The sequence below is a fragment of the Artemia sp. Qi Xiang Cuo genome, chromosome 7 (assembly GCF_049724085.1).
Source record: "Artemia sp. Qi Xiang Cuo chromosome 7, ASM4972408v1, whole genome shotgun sequence".
In the NCBI taxonomy this organism is placed as follows: Eukaryota; Metazoa; Arthropoda; class Branchiopoda; order Anostraca; family Artemiidae; genus Artemia; species Artemia sp. Qi Xiang Cuo.
Window position 1 is genome coordinate 60,364,447 of NC_142800.1, and position 17,172 is coordinate 60,381,618.

At 34.9% G+C, this 17,172-nt stretch overlaps 1 protein-coding gene and 3 non-coding genes across 5 annotated transcripts in view; all 4 read left to right on the forward strand.

Moving 5' to 3' along the window:
• The window catches only part of LOC148950517 (acetyl-coenzyme A synthetase 2-like, mitochondrial), a 417,833-nt gene that overhangs the window by 84,759 nt on the left and 315,902 nt on the right, over nucleotides 1-17,172 (forward strand). The gene's annotated exons all lie outside the window — the stretch shown is intronic.
• On the forward strand, nucleotides 2,143-2,304 carry LOC148950518 (U1 spliceosomal RNA). The gene has a single exon (XR_016142032.1). It is a non-coding gene; the product is annotated as a U1 spliceosomal RNA (small nuclear RNA).
• On the forward strand, nucleotides 3,496-3,656 carry LOC148950519 (U1 spliceosomal RNA). Its single transcript, XR_016142029.1, has one exon. It is a non-coding gene; the product is annotated as a U1 spliceosomal RNA (small nuclear RNA).
• On the forward strand, nucleotides 5,328-5,489 carry LOC148950520 (U1 spliceosomal RNA). Its single transcript, XR_016142047.1, has one exon. It is a non-coding gene; the product is annotated as a U1 spliceosomal RNA (small nuclear RNA).

The following is a 17,172-nucleotide window of genomic DNA, read 5'->3' on the forward strand; positions in this document are numbered from 1 at the left end:
AGTCAAACTTTAGCGTAAAGAGCGAGGCGTTGAGGAGGGGACAGCCCCTTTCATATACGGACTAATTTCTGTTTGTTTTAAGTTTTAACGTCGTTCCTTACTTTCAGGTAAAAAAACTTGTTTTTTTTATTTAATTTTTTGAACGTTTTTGAATTAATGCAGGTTTTGATTTTATCTCACCGTACATGAATAATTAAAACAAAATTTGCATATTAATTTTACTTTTATTTGGTTAAATGGCTTTCTCGAAACTTGTTTAATTTTATTTACGAGCGTTTTTATTAGTAATAAATATACGTAACTTACGAATTAACTTACGTAACGAACTACTATATTCATATATTTTTATTATATAAAAACACGTATTAGCGGGCTATTTTACGTATATCAAGGGGCTCGCCCCCTAGTCAATACCTCGCTCTTTAAGCTAAAGTTCGAATTTTGTTCCAATTCTTTGAAAATGACCGCTTAATCAAAAATGCCGTTACTTAGAATAAATTTCTCTTATGAAAGTACTAGAAAATAGTCGGCTTAAAGAGCGAGGTATCGACTATGGGGTGAACCCAATCATATAAGTAATTTTTTCTATTCATTGTAAGTTTTCATGTTGCTCCTTACTTTCAGTTGGAAAACTTGTTTTTTTTTATAAATTTAATTTCTGATCTTTTTTTTAAATAATGCTTGGAAATCCGACGCCCCCTTCATAGCAAGGTCCCTTCCCACATGAAAACTTCCTTCATGGAAAGATCTTCCCAAATAATCCCCGACCCATCCACCTCCCTACTACCAGAAAAAATCCCCCCTGAAAACGTCTGTATACTTCCAAATAACCAATACTATATATTTTAACATTGGGTAAAGTTCATAACTTTCAGCCCTCCCCCCGGGGACTTTGGGAGGTTAAGTCATCCTAAAGGACATATTTATCATATTTTCAACCATGCTGAACAAAATGGCTATCTCAAAATTTTTATCAGGTGACTATGGGAAAAGAAATGAGCGTGGGAGGGGGCCTAGTTGCCCTCCTTTTTGTTTGGTCACTTAAAAGGGCAATAGAACTTTTAATTTCCGTTCTAATGAGTCCTCCCGCCATATTCTATGACCACTGGGTCGATATGATCACCCCTGAAAAAAAAAAAAAAAAAAAAAACAAATAAACACGCATCCATGATCTTTCTTCTGGCAAAAAATGCAAAATTAAACATTTTTGTAGATAGGAGCTTGAAACCTCTACAATAGGGTTCTCTTATACGCTGAAAATGATGGTGTGATTTTCATTAAGGTTCTATAACTTAGAACTTAGGTCCTATAACTTAGGTCCCGTATAATACATCACAAAGCGTTTTAATGGATCGAAACCTCATCGAACCTCCCTGGGCCCATGGTCTAGCGTTCTTTGGTTAGGTTTCGATCTACCAACCTCTGAAGCTCCTCTGAAGATTCTTATCAAGATGTGGATTATACCATTTGTGTCTACATATAGACTATCTATCTGAAGCTTAAATATTTGAAATCAGCATACAAATCCGATTCTTTTGTGTATCTATTGATATTAAAATTCAGTTTTTTAGAGTTTCTGTTACTATTGAGACGATTCACTCTTACTACACCTTTTCCCCTTTCTATTTATACCCTTTTAGTGATACGCTTTTCCATATAATACGGCATAAACCGTTTTAATCACATTCATTAACATGAGCAGCTTACCGCAGTGGAAGTGCGTTGGGTGTTTGCCCCGGAGATGGATGGATCGAAACCTCATCGAATCTCGCTGTCTAGCGTTTTTTGGTCAGGTTTTGATCCACCGACCTCTGCTGCTCTGAAGATTATTATCAAGAAAACTTCATCATTGTGATAATGCTCCTTGATCTTTTGTTTGGCTCCTTTAATTTTCAGTTCTCGATAATCCTGGTCTGTTAAATACCTTTGCTTTTCTCTTTTCAAGATACTATCTTGTTTTTTTGTGTAGTACTGTTTTTTTTTTAACTTACGTGTCGCTTGCTTGGATGAAACCATATTAATATCATTTTTGTATTATTATGGTCACTTATATAATAATCATGACGTCATGGCGTAATGATATTATTTCATGACGTTTTTGTGTCGAAAGATATTAGTAAAACGTTAGATTTTTATCTAAACCTACTTACCTGTCTGGAAAGCTGCCTTGATGATGAAGAAGGCGCTCCCAGGGCGAGGCCTTTCCATTGTACGTCGGATTGGTTGACCCCTGTGATTACCCCAAATGGGGGTAACTCAACAGTGTAATTTTGGTAGTGTTGGCTGCGTTCGCGCGGACCCCTGTCCACACATTGAAAAGTGTTTTCATTTTCTCCTCTTTTATATGTCATATATTTTGAAGTTTAAAGTAAAAAGTATACAATTTGATGTTGTTCAAGACAATAATGGGACTTGTCAAATTCATCATTGGGCCCTTTTGAAAAGAGCAATTTGTTGATAAGCTTACATGTTTGAAATATCACATTCACATCAGTGAATGTGATTAAAACGGTTTGTGATGTATTATACGGGAAAGTTTTGATGAATCCACAATTTTATAGTAAAGAACGTGATCTAGTTGTAGATGTAGCTGCAATCTAGTGGAAGTGCGTTCGGCGTTTGCCGCGGAGATGGATGGATCAAAACCTCATCGAGCCTCGCTAGGCCCATGGTCTAGTATTCTTTGGTTTGGTTTCGATCTACCAACCTCTGAAGCTGCTCTGAAGATTCTTATATAGATGTGGATTATACCATTTGTGTCTACATAGAGACTATCTGTCTGAAACTTAAATATTTAAAATCAGCATACAAATCCGATTCTTTTGATTTATCTATTGCTATTAAAATTCCGTTTTTTAGAGTTTTGGTTACTATTGAGACGAGTCACTCTCACTATACAGATCGTTACCATCGAACTGTTTGATAAGAATTGACATAGTGTGTTTCAAATTAGTTCAACATCCTGCTCAAAAATCCCTGAAAGTTTCACTGTGATACCCTTTCTCATATAATACATCATAAACCGCTTTAATCACATTCAATAACATGAGCAGCTTAGCGCAGCGGAAGTGCGTTGGGTGTTTGCCCCGGAGATGGATGGTTCCAAACCTCATCGAACCTCGGTGTCTAGGCTTCTTTGGTTAGGTTTCGATCCGCCGACCTCTGAAGCTGTTCTGAAGATTATTGTCAAGAAAACTTCATCATTATGATAACGCTCCTTGATTCGTGTTTGGCTCCTTCAATTTTTAATTCTTGATAATCCTGGTCTGTTAAATACCTTTGCTTTTCTCTTTTCAAGATGTTATCTCTGTTTATTATGTAGCACTTTTTTTCTTTTTAACTTACGTGTAGCTTGCTTGGCTAAAACCATATTAATATCATTTTTGTATTATTATGGTCACTTATATAGTAATCATGACGTCATGGCATAATGATATTATTTCATGACGATTTTGTGTCGAAAGATATTAGTAAAATGTTAGATTTTATCTAAACCTACTTACCTGTCTGGAAAGCTGCCTTGATCATGAAGGAGGCGCTTCCAGGGCGAGGCCATTCCATTGTATGTCGGATTGGTTGACCCCTGTGATTAACCAAATGGGAGTAACTCAACAGTGTAATTTTGATAGTGGTGGCTGCGTTCGCGTGGACCCCTGTCCACACATTGAAAAGTGTTTTCATTTTCTCCTCTTTTATATGTCACACATTTTGAAGTTTAAAGGAAAAGTATACAATTTGATGTCGTTCAAGACAATAATGGGACATGTCAAATTCATCATTGGGCCCTTTTGAAAAGAGTAATTTGTTGATAAGCTTACATGTTTGAAATATTACGGAAGAATTACGCCTGAAATGCCAAGCATATGAGAGAGCTGAGCGTATACTCTATAGTGTGTAAATACTGTCATTTGGTAGGTTCAACATCCCCTTTAAAATGCACTGAAGATTTCAACTTAACACTCTAAGCTGTTCCTGGGACATAGCTGTTACGACTTTTAAATAATCAATCTTTATCTTTTACTAGGTTGTAACAAGAGCTGCAACCATGATATTATATTAACTTTTAGATACTATATGCCGAGGTTTGTTCTTTACTGGGTTTTGGATATCTTTACAATCATAATACCAATGTCCATATTCATATTGAACTATTCCGTTCCCTTATATTCGTTCTTTATTACAGTTTTCAAAACGTGTTTTTTTCACTCTTTGGTTACTATGGGCTCTGTTTCACCTTTCACTAGGTTGTGCCAACTGTTGCGACTATGATATTTCAAAACATGTTTTAAAATTTTATTTAATATGGGCTTCGGCTTGTCTTTTACTAGATTGCAGCTACAGCTACAACTAGATCTCGTTCTTTTTTATAAAATTGTGGATTCATCAAAACTTTCCCGTATTATACATCACAAACCGTTTTAATCACATTCATTTATGTGAGCAGCTTAGCGCAGCGGAAGTGTGTTCGGTGTTTGACGCGGAGATGGATGGATCGAAACTTCATAGAAGCTAGCTTGGGCCATGGTCGAGCGTTCTTTGGTTAGGTTTCGATCTACCAACCTCTGAAGCTCTTCTGAAGATTTTTATCAAGATGTGGATTATACCATTTGTGTCTACATATAGACTTTCTATCTGAAACTTAAATATTTGAAATCAGCATACAAATCCGGTTCTTTTGATGATCTATTGATATTAAAATTCTGGTTTTTTAGAGTTTCGGTTACTATTAAGACGAGTAATTCTTACTACACAGTTTGTTACCATCGAACTGTTTGATAAGAATCGACAAAGTATGTTTTAATTTAGTTCAACATCCTGCTCAAAAATCCTGAAAGTTGCACTGTGATACTCTTTTCCATATAATACATCATAAACCGTTTTAATCCCATTCATTAACGTGAACAGCTTAGCGCAGAGGAAGTTTGTTGGGTGTTTGCCCTGGAGATGGATGTATCGAAACCTCATCGAACCTCGCTGTTTCTTTGGTCAGGTTTCGATCCACCAACCTCTGAAGCTGTTCTGAAGATTATTATCAAGAAAACTTCATCATTATGATAATGCTTCTTGATCTTTTGTTTGGCTCCTTTAATTTTCAGGTCTGTTAAATACCATTGCTTTTCTCTTTTCAAGATGCTATCTATGTTTTTGGTGTAGTACTGTTTTTTTTTTAACTTACGTGTAGCTTGCTTGGATAAAACCACATTAATATCGTTTTTGTATTATTATGGTCACTTATATAATAATCATGACGTCATGGCGTAATGATATTATTTCATGACGTTTTTGTGTCGAAAGATATTAGTAAAATGTTAGATTTTTATCTAAACCTACTTACCTGTCTGGAAAGCTGCGTTGATCATGAAGGAGGGGCTCCCAGGGCGAGGCCTTTCCATTCTACGTTGGATTAGTTGACCCCTGTGATTACCCCAAATTGGGGTAACACAACAGTGTAATTTTAGTAGTGGTGGCTGCGTTCGCGCGAACCCCTGTCCGCACATTGAAAAGTGTTTTCATTTTCTCCTCTTTTATATGTCACTCATTTTGAAGTTTAAAGGAAAAAGTATACAATTTGATATTGTTCAAGACAATAATGGGACTTGTCAACTTCATCAGTGGGCCCTTTTGAAAAGATTAATTTGTTGATAAGCTTACATGTTTGAAATATCACATTCACAACAGTGAATGTGATTAAAACGGTTTGTGATGTATTATACGGGAAAGTTTTTAATGAATCCACAATTTTATAGTAAAGAACGAGATCTAGTTGTAGCTGTAGCTGCAATCTAATGGAAGTGCGTTCGGCTTTTGCCGCGGAGATGGATGGATCGAAACCTCATCGAACCTCGCTGGGTCCATGGTCTAGCGTTCTTTGGTTAGGTTTCGATCTACCAACCTCTGAAGCTGCTCTGAAGATTCTTATATAGATGTGGATTTTTCCTTCTTGTTTCAAGTCTGCAAGAATTATCTGTTTGTATAAAGGAGGAGACCCGAAGAACCCAACAAAATATCAGCAGATTTCAATCCTGTCTACATTTGGGAAGTTGCTCGAAAAGTGCCTATATAACTGTATAGTCAGCTTTTTAATGAAATCTAAATTTTTTTGTCCGATGTAATTTGGGTTCCGGAAGTCTCACTCTACTGAGCATGCTATTATGGCAATGACTCAGTTTGTTCATGACGCCCTTGACAAAGTGATATTCCTGCTACAATTTTTATTTACATTAAAAAGGCATTTGGTACGATTTCCCATAAAATATTGCATACTAAACTTGATAGCTGCGGCATAAGAGGCCCAGTTAATGAATTAGTAATGTCATACCTAAAAAACCGAAATCAGTATATAGACGGAAGCAATACATCTTCCTCATCGATATGTTACTCTCACGCAGTTGGAGCCCCACGCGGCTCTTTTTTGGGTCCACTGCTATTTCTTATTTGTGTGAATGGTAGTAGTAATAGCGTCAAGGACATTGGCCTTAACATATTATACACCAAAGACACGGCATGCGACGTCAGCAGCCCCGACTCTAGATATTTGAAGCTTAGGTTGGAATCAGCAACGAAGAGGCTTATCTTATGGTTTTCGAGAAATAAATTGACTATTAATTGTACTAAGACAAAATTCATCATCTTATCTCGTACTGGGAAAACAGCACCGGAAATTATGATGATTAATATTCACGGCCTACCCATTGAAATTGAAAGAGTTGATGATATTAAATATCTCGGGATAATACTGGATTCAAGTTTATCATTTAAAAGCCATGCAATTTATCTTCGAATGAAACTGGCAAGAAATATTGGAATGATGAATCATCTGGAATTTGTCCTGCCGTTTTTGTCTGAAATCTCTTTGTCATTCTCTAGTGCATTCATATATAAATTACTGTCCCATTATTTTTTTGAATACTTTTAAAACTCATATTCTTCCTCTTCAGAGGCAACAAAATAAAGATCTGCGTCTATTGAAAAATTGCCTGCCTAGCCCGTTTTCTTACCCTGATAAATCGTCAACAAAAAGTATTTATAAAATTTTAAATATCCTTCCACTGGATCTTTTCCCTTTTTTTCCATTCTGTTCTTTATATGATTAAACACGTTCAAGGTCTTTTGCCTGAGTATTTTTATTTGCATATTAATTTTTTCAGGATGATAATCAGGTTTTGCATGCATATTGGATCCGTGGCAGTTCTGTAGTCCGTCAGGCTTTAATAAAATCTGAAAGGTCCCGTTTTTCACCAAGGCATAGTATTATATATGATTGGAATAAGTTTCATAGTTTTGTAGATTTGAATAAATCGTTGGTTAATAATAAAATTAGATTAATGAATCACTTAATCAGTAATTATTAATTTGATTTATTTTCTGGGGTGGATGCTCCTCATTTCACTTTATTTATTTGGTTATTTGATTTTATTAGGATTTTGTTTGTTGTTACCATACGGAGAGTTGGAGAGCAATCTTTTTATTCCAGTATCTGGAGATAGTATTATTTATTTATTGTTGAGTGTATTTAAACCCAGACACGAGCTATTCTCACTGTGGGTCATTAATTTGATAGTTGTGTAAAAAAATTTTTTATTGATTAATAAACAACTTGAACTTGAACCATTTGTGTCTACACAGAGACTATCTATCTGAAACTTAAATATTTAAAATCAGCATACAAATCCGATTCTTTTGATGTATCTATTGCTATTAGAATTCCGTTTTTTAGAGGTTCGGTTACTATTGAGACGAGTCACTCTTACTATACAGCTCGTTACCATCGAACTGTTTGATAAGAATTGACATAGTGTGTTTCAATTTAGTTCAACATCCTGCTCAAAAACCCCTGAAAGTTTCAGTGTGATACACTTTCTCATATAATACATCATGTACCGTTTTAATCACATTCACTCTGCTCTGAAGATTATTATCAAGAACACTTCATCATTGTGATAACGCTCCTTGATCGTTTGTTTGGCTCATTCAATTTTTAATTCTCGATAATCCTGGTCTCAGATCGAAACCTCATTAAATAATACATCATAAACCGTTTTAATCACATTCATTAACTTGAACAGCTTAGCGCAGAGGAAGTTTGTTGGGTGTTTGCCCCGGAGATGGATGGATCGAAACCTCATCGAACCTCGCTGTTTCTTTGGTCAGGTTAGGTTTCGATCCACCAACCTCTGAAGCTGTTCTGAAGATTACTATCAAGAAAACTTCATCATTGTGATAATGCTCCTTGATCTTTTAATTGGCTCATTCAATTTTTTAATTCTCGATAATCCTGGTCTGTTAAATACATTTGCTTTTCTCTTTTCAAGATGGTATCTCTGTTTATTGTGTAGCACTGTTTTTTTTTAAATTACGTGTAGCTTGCCTAGATGAAACCATGTTAATATCATTTTTGTATTATTATGGTCACTTATATAGTAATCATGACGTCATGGCGTAATGATATTATTTCATGACGTTTTTGTATCGAAAGATACAATTTTGGTAGTGGTGGCTGCGTTCGCGCGGATCCCTGTTCACACATCGAAAAGTGTTTTCATTTTCTCCTCTTTTATATGTCACACATTTTGAAGTTTATAGTAAAAAGTATACAATTTGATGTTGTTCAAGACAATAATGAGACATGTCAAATTCATCATTGGGCCCTTTTGAAAGAGTAATTTGTTGATAAGCTTACATGTTTGAAATATTACGTAAGAATTATGCCTGAAATCCCAAGCATATAAGAGAGATGAGCGTATACTCTATAATGTGTAAATACTGTCATTTGGTTGGTTCAACATCCCCTTCAAAATGCACTGAAGATTTCAACTTAACACTCTAAGCTGTTCCTGGGACATAGCTGTTACGAATTTTAAATAATCAATCTTTATCTCTTACTAGGTTGCAGCAAGAGCTGCAACCATGATATTATATTAACTTTTAGTTACTGTATGCCGAGGTTTGTTCTTTACTGGGTTTTGGATATCTTTACAATCATAATACCAATTTCCATATTCATATTGAACTATTCCGTTCCCTTATATGTCCTATCTATATATGTTGCATCATCAAGCATATGATGATTTATTTTAACATTTCAGTCACTATGGCCTAGGTTTCGTTCTTTATTACAGTCTTCAAAACGTGTTTTTTTCACTTTTTGTTTACTATGGGCTCTGTTTCAACCTTCACTAGGCTGTGCCAACTGTAGCGATAAAAAAATAGACTGGCCTTAATTGTGGTAATAAAGATTGACCGCGTCGAATGTAATATTATGCTTTAAAGCTGTGAACTTACACCTTATAAGTTCTTCGATAGCGCCACTTATAGTGCTAAAGATTTTGTCATCGAGGCCTGCGCCACAGCAATGGGGAGTAATGTTAATGGGTGACCGCGCCACCCGCTGAAAGCGAGAAAATTAAAGATGTAGCTATATAAATGTAACCTCTTTTCCTTGAGTTACCTGGAAATCAATTACCTCTAATGTTATGTAGAAACCAGATTCCTGGGAGCGCTACCGTTGGAGGCATACGAACTAACTGTCTGCTGTGCGATTAAATACAGACATATAAAGTAAAAGAAACACAAATAGAATGGCAACGGTTTTACTGAGACTTACACTTAGGCGTAAAAAAGTGCTTCACTTTAAATTACGACAACAGAGACAAGGACTAAATTGGCTCTAAAAAATATTGCTGATGGCAATAGAGACAAACCATAACAGAAATGAAAAACAAATTTTTTTTGTCACTATATCAAACAAATATAACTTCTGCGCTTTACTAGCTTTTTCACGATTGGCCCAAGTCCTTCGGAGGGGGCCGCTATTTTGTAATTATGTTAGCAAACTCACTACATTATGCGAACTGTTCGTCCTATAATTTGTTTCAAATATATCTGATGATTAAACGTTATAACTTAAGCTTCCTAAGAAACATTGTATTTAGTGATTTTTTATTACCAATCTTCTCGGCGAAATTCAAAACCGTCTCCCGTGATTAGCGCCGAGTTTTGGCTGAAACTAAAAGGCAGTTTTTCTTTTTGCTGATTAAGAATTTAGACTCTTGGAAACGGGATTTAAGCTTAATTAGGGGAATTCGGAATTATCTTTAGAAGATAAGAATCTTTGTATTTTATATATATCACCTTTTACTCACGGTACATATTACCCCTTCAATTATCTCGTGACCTCCCATCATTAGAACTTGGTTGCCTTCGGGCTTCTCAAATATTCAGTATTTATTAATTATTTGTTCTACATAATTTTTATTGACATCGTATTCTTTTATACTTTCATATAGGATTAATCAGGGGTGTTAAAAATTCTCTCTATTACTTTTCCTATTTTATTATATATCCCTTTCTAAAGTTCATCTACCGGACTAAGATTATCTATGGTTCTAGCCTAGCTACTATGCTAAAGATTTTTTTTTTCATCTAACATTGATGACTTTTACATTTCCAACAAGGTTGGGGCTATTCTACCTTTACATAAGATTTTTTTTGAGAATTCACCTTTTTCAAGTTTTTTTTTATTTTGCTGACTATAGGGCACACTGCTTCCTATCTACGCTACATTAAATGAATAGTACGACAACGCTACACATAACTCTATCTGAACATCTAACACTACATATAAGAACGATTTAAAACACGCAATATTATGTTTACCACGTTCACTGGTAAACATTAGAACATTTTCACTGGGGATGTTTGCTATGTAATATTAATGATAGGATATTGGAATTTTTAAGTTATCGAAGCTATTAAAATGTAACATGTAAATTCACACGTGTTTCATCACCTTAGTGTCTCTTTAGCGTACTCAGTCCTTCTGTTGTAAATTATGGTCCTTCACTCTTTTCGTCTTGGCAAAATTTTTAAAGCACTTACAATATAGTTTTTTTCACAGAACAGTTCGAGCATGATTATGTTCATCTTGCACGAAAAGCTTTCTCTAATTGTCAAATGAGAAATGATACTCCCAGGTACAGGCGTGTGGAATTTTGATATCAGAGTTCATTCTCACCTGCTGTTTTTGGATAGTTCATAGGGTGCCTTATCATTAAGGGGTTGAACACTGGGACTGCGTTCATTTTCTTCTCAGCATATCATTTTAGGCATACTTTAAAGCACACAGAGAATGTATTTCTCGTATAAAATTGTTCATTCGTGCATTTAGAGATTACAGTTCTCTTATAAAATTGTTCGTGCCTGGCTTGCGTCTATTAAATTTTGCGGTGATTCCTTGGCTAATCACAGGGGAATTGATGTTTGGATTTGGAATTAGTCGACATCAAAAATTTAGTGACTCCTTCAACATATTGTCTTTAACTTGTGGGAGGAGTATATTGTCACAAAGGAGTTAGTCCCTGGGGTTAATTTTGGTTTCTGCAATTCAATGGTTGGTTTCCAGGTCCATTTTTCATAAATTATCTCCTAAAACTTATGGAATATAAGAGATATTAGCTTTTCGCAATTGATAGAGGTGATAGGATGGGGTCCGAGAGATAGTCGAAAGGGATTCGACGCGTGACTAGTTTTTGGAATAATCAAATATCACAACTATACAGTCATATGGTATATGGGTCCATAATGATTATCAATGGTGATATTTATGTACTTATATCTTGTACTGGTCGATGGGGTTCTCAGGATTTACTTAATTATATAGTTCAATAATGCACTGGATACTGAGATTCAAATATAGTGTTACCTGATACGTAATATGGTTCGTGGTCGAGGAAACAACGATCAAAATTAACTATAATTTTTGTAAACGAAGCTGGGATGAAAATTGCCTGGAGTCTATGGTGAGTACTCTTCGTTGGTTGAGGTATGATGAAAATAGATGCTACTAGGTTGTACCTGCACTGGACAACGCATTGTAGTGATTGATTTCCAATATGTCAATCCACTTCCTGTAATAAAAATAACGAGGCAGAATCACACGTTCTTTAAAACAAAGTCATAACACATAATAAGCAATATGATTGGTTACAATAAATGGTTAACGTTATACTACAAGGTAATATCAAATATATGCCAATGTTAATATGCATATATTGTTTTTAACGAACTGGCATTTTTGTTTCTCTTATAAGAGATTACTTCTCTTAACTTTAAGTAATGTACCTTATTATTTTCCTCGGTATACTTTATTACACACAATTTAACTTAATCTTTTATCAATACTCATTTAATTCTATATTAGATTTAAAATAACCATTTAAATATAAATTAAGCTACATTATTAAGTTTGAGGTTTAATTTTACAACATATTTTATGCCTGCATTGTTCACGCACGTCCGTGCTGTTTAAGAAACGCATGTTGCAGCGTCATAACCACACGGTTTTACGTAAACGACACTTACAATGAAGGAACAAGACATAGCAAGGGCGAGTGGAGACCTCTATACCCAATCATTTTCTAATGTCTTCCCTTTTTCTTGGCTTAGACGTTATCATGGGGTTCCAGGTTTAACTTCTGCATTTCAGCCGTTTCCCCGTGTTCTTCTCTTGGTTTTCGCCTTCTTAGTCTCAGGATTTTTCCATAATTAAAAGTCAATAAGGTTTTTATGGCCAGGGAAGTCGCGAATACGGAACATACGGTCAGTAGTATGTTCCACCAGAAATTGGTTGAGAACAATCCGTATCTATTATCCACATACGTTAATGCTTCTCTTATTTTTGTAAGCCTTAATGTCCCTTTATTCTTTTCTATTTTGGACCATATCGAGGTTTTCATTTCGTTTTCTATATTGGGAATAGTGTACGACAGGTTAATTGCCTTGAAGTCGATTATTTTGGGACTTATTATCTTTGTGCTCGTGGTAATTAACGGCGTTCGAACAGTTGACTCTTTAGTTACAAGTCAACATCGTTGTTTTATGGTTATAGTACCCACATTTTGTAACAGTAACTCTGTTTCTTAACTTGGATTTATTCCTTTTGCATTGTTATAACTAAACATGGTTCCAACGGTTTCTCTTGAGAGAAAATATAACCGAGTATCATTTAGAACTTGCCAGGACATTTTTCGCTTAGCACTTTCTATCACAGCCTCGTTTGAATCAGGTATTTCTTCCTGTTTGGTGTCTTTCAAAAATATATCTCACATACAAGATCCAGATTTGACGTTATAAATAGGTAACGTAAGCTGGCATACTAGGTTTTTAAATAGTACGCACTCTTTTAAGTCTTGTGGATTGGCTAGGGCATATTTTCGTCTATCTTGATCAACAAGCAAATACTCTGCTTCAGGTATGATTGTCATAAGTGAATTTTTTTTCTTTATTTTAGAAGGGAAATTAGAAATTTTTTACAAGTCGTAAATGAATTGTTGGTTAATAAATGGAATTTTTTCTACCGCAAATAGTTGCTCATTTATTTACGTAATGTGGGCTTTTAATTTAGTATAGTAAAGAAATAAATTTGATACTTCTGGTTCTACGGGTAAATGTAAACCAAATGTTAGGTGCGTTTTTATTTTGTCTAACATACTTTTTAGGTTAGAAGGATCTACTAGGTCGAAAGACAAAGTTCCTCCCGTGAGGGCAAATAATGCAAACTCGAATTTGCTAACATCTGTCGCCAAATTTAGTAGTGACATGGTAATTGTATCGAGTGATAGAATGGTAAAGCTCGCGTCTATCACCACGCGGTCCACTTCATTCCTTAAATAATTTATTACGTTTATAGTTTTTGAGATTTTCTTAGATATCATTTCAATTTTATCTCTCTGGTAATTTGCTTCACTGGCTTGTATCTGCTGAGCGTGTAATGTTACGTTCATGGCATTATTCAACTTTCTTACATTTTCCCTCAGGCTGTTTAGGTCTTCCCCCGTTGTCAAACCAAAAAGGCGGGAGGCGAGTTCTCCGATGATGGGAATTAGGCCGGTAGACCTACGGTATTTATTTCTTCGAAAGAATACTGCAAAAATCTTCGTGGTACTTTGTTTTAATTTTTGTATTTCCGTATTGAATAATTCAAATAAGACTTGTAGTCTTTGTCTATATAATATTAGGTAGGCTTGATGAGTTGAAAACTTTTGGGCGTTTTTCTCATTTAGATTGGGTAATGGTTGTTTGTTTATCATTGCGTAATTTCCATCATAAGGTTTTCCTTTCCTTGTAGTCAGTAATTTAGGATTTTGCATGGGTCTCATTTTAGTAAAGTCTCTTTATAAGTATTCAATATTATCTACTGATCTTTTCCTTCTGTCTTCCTTGGTGCTCGTCCCAAGTGCCATGTCGACTTCTGCGATTTTATTATCAAAGTCATCTATTACGAATTTTGATTTTTGTTTTGGGGCAACTGAAGCTGGAAACTCTTTATTATCTTTACTATGCATTATTTTACCGGCCTCTAATCCTTTGTCCGACCTTAGGAACTGAAATATCGATGCTTTGAGTTCATTCGTGTTTTTTTTTCTAGTCTTGTTACTTGTTGAAACAAGGTCTCGAAGGGTTTGGGGTCCAGTTTCATAAAAATTGTCCATGCGTCATGGCTAACTAGCAATGAATATTCATGCTTGAATATTACTCCATGTTTTACAATATCTTGGGCCACTGCGTGAACAACAAGGATTATGATGATATTCTTAAGCCTCATCTTTGTGTTTGTTTCTAGAATTAATTTATCATTACTTTGAACCCATTTTTGCAAAATTCGTTTGTTTGCTACCTTGTCATTATTATATTTTTTCAAAGGCATTTTAACTTTTAACTTGGTTATTTTTTATTATGTAACCGTTTTGTGGTATTGGCCAAATAAAACTGATTTATAAGCGTAATACAGAATAAATATTTTAGGATTAGATTGGTTATGGAAGTAAAGTTGGGACTTCCAAGTTTTATTTTGGTTGTTATATGCCTTTATGACCGATTGAGATATACCTTTAAAGCTTTGCTAATAATCGCTATACAATCTAATTTTGCATTATATTTTTCGAGTAAGCAACACATAAATAAGTAAGCAAGCAGCCCATTATTACACTGTTATCCAATTTTTTGTGTAGGCCTAAAATTATTATAATCTGCACCAAGACAAAATAGTTTATATATATGAGAAAAATTTCTTCGTGGTACTTTGTTTTAATTTTTGTATTTCCGTATTGAATAATTCAAATAAGGCTTGTAGTCTTTGTCGACTTCTGCGATTTTCTTACCAAAGTCATCTATTACAAATTTTGATTTTTGTTTGGGGGCAACTGAAGTTGGAAACTCTTTGTTATATTGACTATGCATTGTTTTGCCCGCCTCTAATCCTTTGTCTGACTTCAGGAATTGAAATATCGATGCTTCGAGTTCATTCGTGTATTTTTCTAGTCTAGATACGTGTTGAAACAAGGTCTCAAAGGGTTTGGGATCCAACTTCATAAAATTTTCCTTGCATCATTGCTCGCCAGCAATGAATTTTCGTTCTTGAACATTACTCCATGCTTTACGATATCTTGGGCTACTGCGTGAACAACGAGGATTATGATGATATTCTTAAGCCTCTTCTTATTGTTTGTTTCTAGAATTAATTTATCATTAATTTTACCCATTTTTGCAAAATTCGTTTGTTTACTACTTTGTTATTATTATATTTTTTTCAAAGGCACTTGAAGTTTTAACTTAGGTTATTTTTTTATTATGTAACCATTTTGTGGCATTGGCCAAATAAAACTGATTTGTAGGCGTAAAACAGAATAAATATTTTAGGATTAGATTGGTTATGGAAGTAAAGTTGGGACTTCCAAGTTTTATTTTGGTTGTTATATGCCTTTCTGACTGGTTGAGATATACCTTTAAAGCTTAGCTAATAATCGCTATACAATCTAATTTTGCATTATATTTTTCGAGTAAGCAACATATAAATAAGTAAGCAAGCAGCACATAATTACACTGTTATCCTATTTTTTTTGTAGGCCTAAAATTATTATAATCCGCACTAAGACAAAATAGTTTATATATATGAAATTAATTTATTCCACAGTTACCTACTAATAGGTGGTTTTGAGTTTAGAATTTTCTCTTAATTACTTGTTATTATTCTTATAGGCGTTTCTTTTTCTTTGGTGTGTTTTCATACGTTTCAGAAATAATTTACTACCTAGGTGTTTGTATTCTTCAGATTCAGGGTCGAATAAAAATTGTTTATAATATTGAATTTCCGCTAAAGGATGATGTATGCCTTCATTTTTTACAAATTTGTGATTTTTTTCAAGTTTATAGATAATTTTGGGGGCTCTGCATTTATCAAGAAATAAAAGGTCTATTTGATTTGGTCCCTTGGAATAGAAATACTTGATATTGAGGCTCTTTTGTAGGCGTATTATTAATAATTGTAAACAGTCAAGTTGTTTCGTACTTCTTCTTCCATATTTTGTTTTAATTTCCCCTCTAGCCAAACGATACTTGGGGACATTTGCGGGTGCTAATCCATACTTGTTAGAGTGGGGTGCGTTCCCTTTAACATTGTAGGTTAAAAACGATTCTGTTGCATATATCTGATTTACTTGTTCGTCCACGACTGACATAGCTGCCGAATATATAATTTTTTCCTTCGCGTTCATTATGGTAATGAACTCAGTATCAATTATCGCCTTTCGGATAGGCTTTGATTCATTGTTATTATCTGAATTTCTTCACAATTAGAACCATGAACATGATCACCTCCCAATTCAAAATCATGAAGACAACCAGCCCATAGTTAGAGACTTCTGTGCTGGTACTTTTTTGTATTTGATGACATCAGCCTACATTACAACGAGGGTTTATTTTTCATAAAAAATCCAAGGAGACCGCCAAAATCCAATAAATTAAACGCTGTCTGGGGTTTGACTTCCTCCCCAGTCTTCCCACAAAACGTGGCCCAACAGCACTTATCGTCGTCAGTCGATGACGAGCTTCCTACATCAGACCTTTCTCGTTAGCCACTTATATCTTGAATCATTTATGAAAACTCTTAGTCCGACCTTTGGGTTGTTCCTTATAGTTACCAGTGCCTCTACAAATCTTCGATTTAATTTCTTCCTGGAGTCGGGAGATTTGAAAGCCAGTCTTAAGACTCGAAGCGTGGCCTGGAAAACTTCAATATCGCTACCCACCACATTCCAAACCACCAGGTACAGCCCCGATATCTTTCATTTGGCTTAGACATATTGTACTGGAATGGTGTGTGTATATTTTTACTTG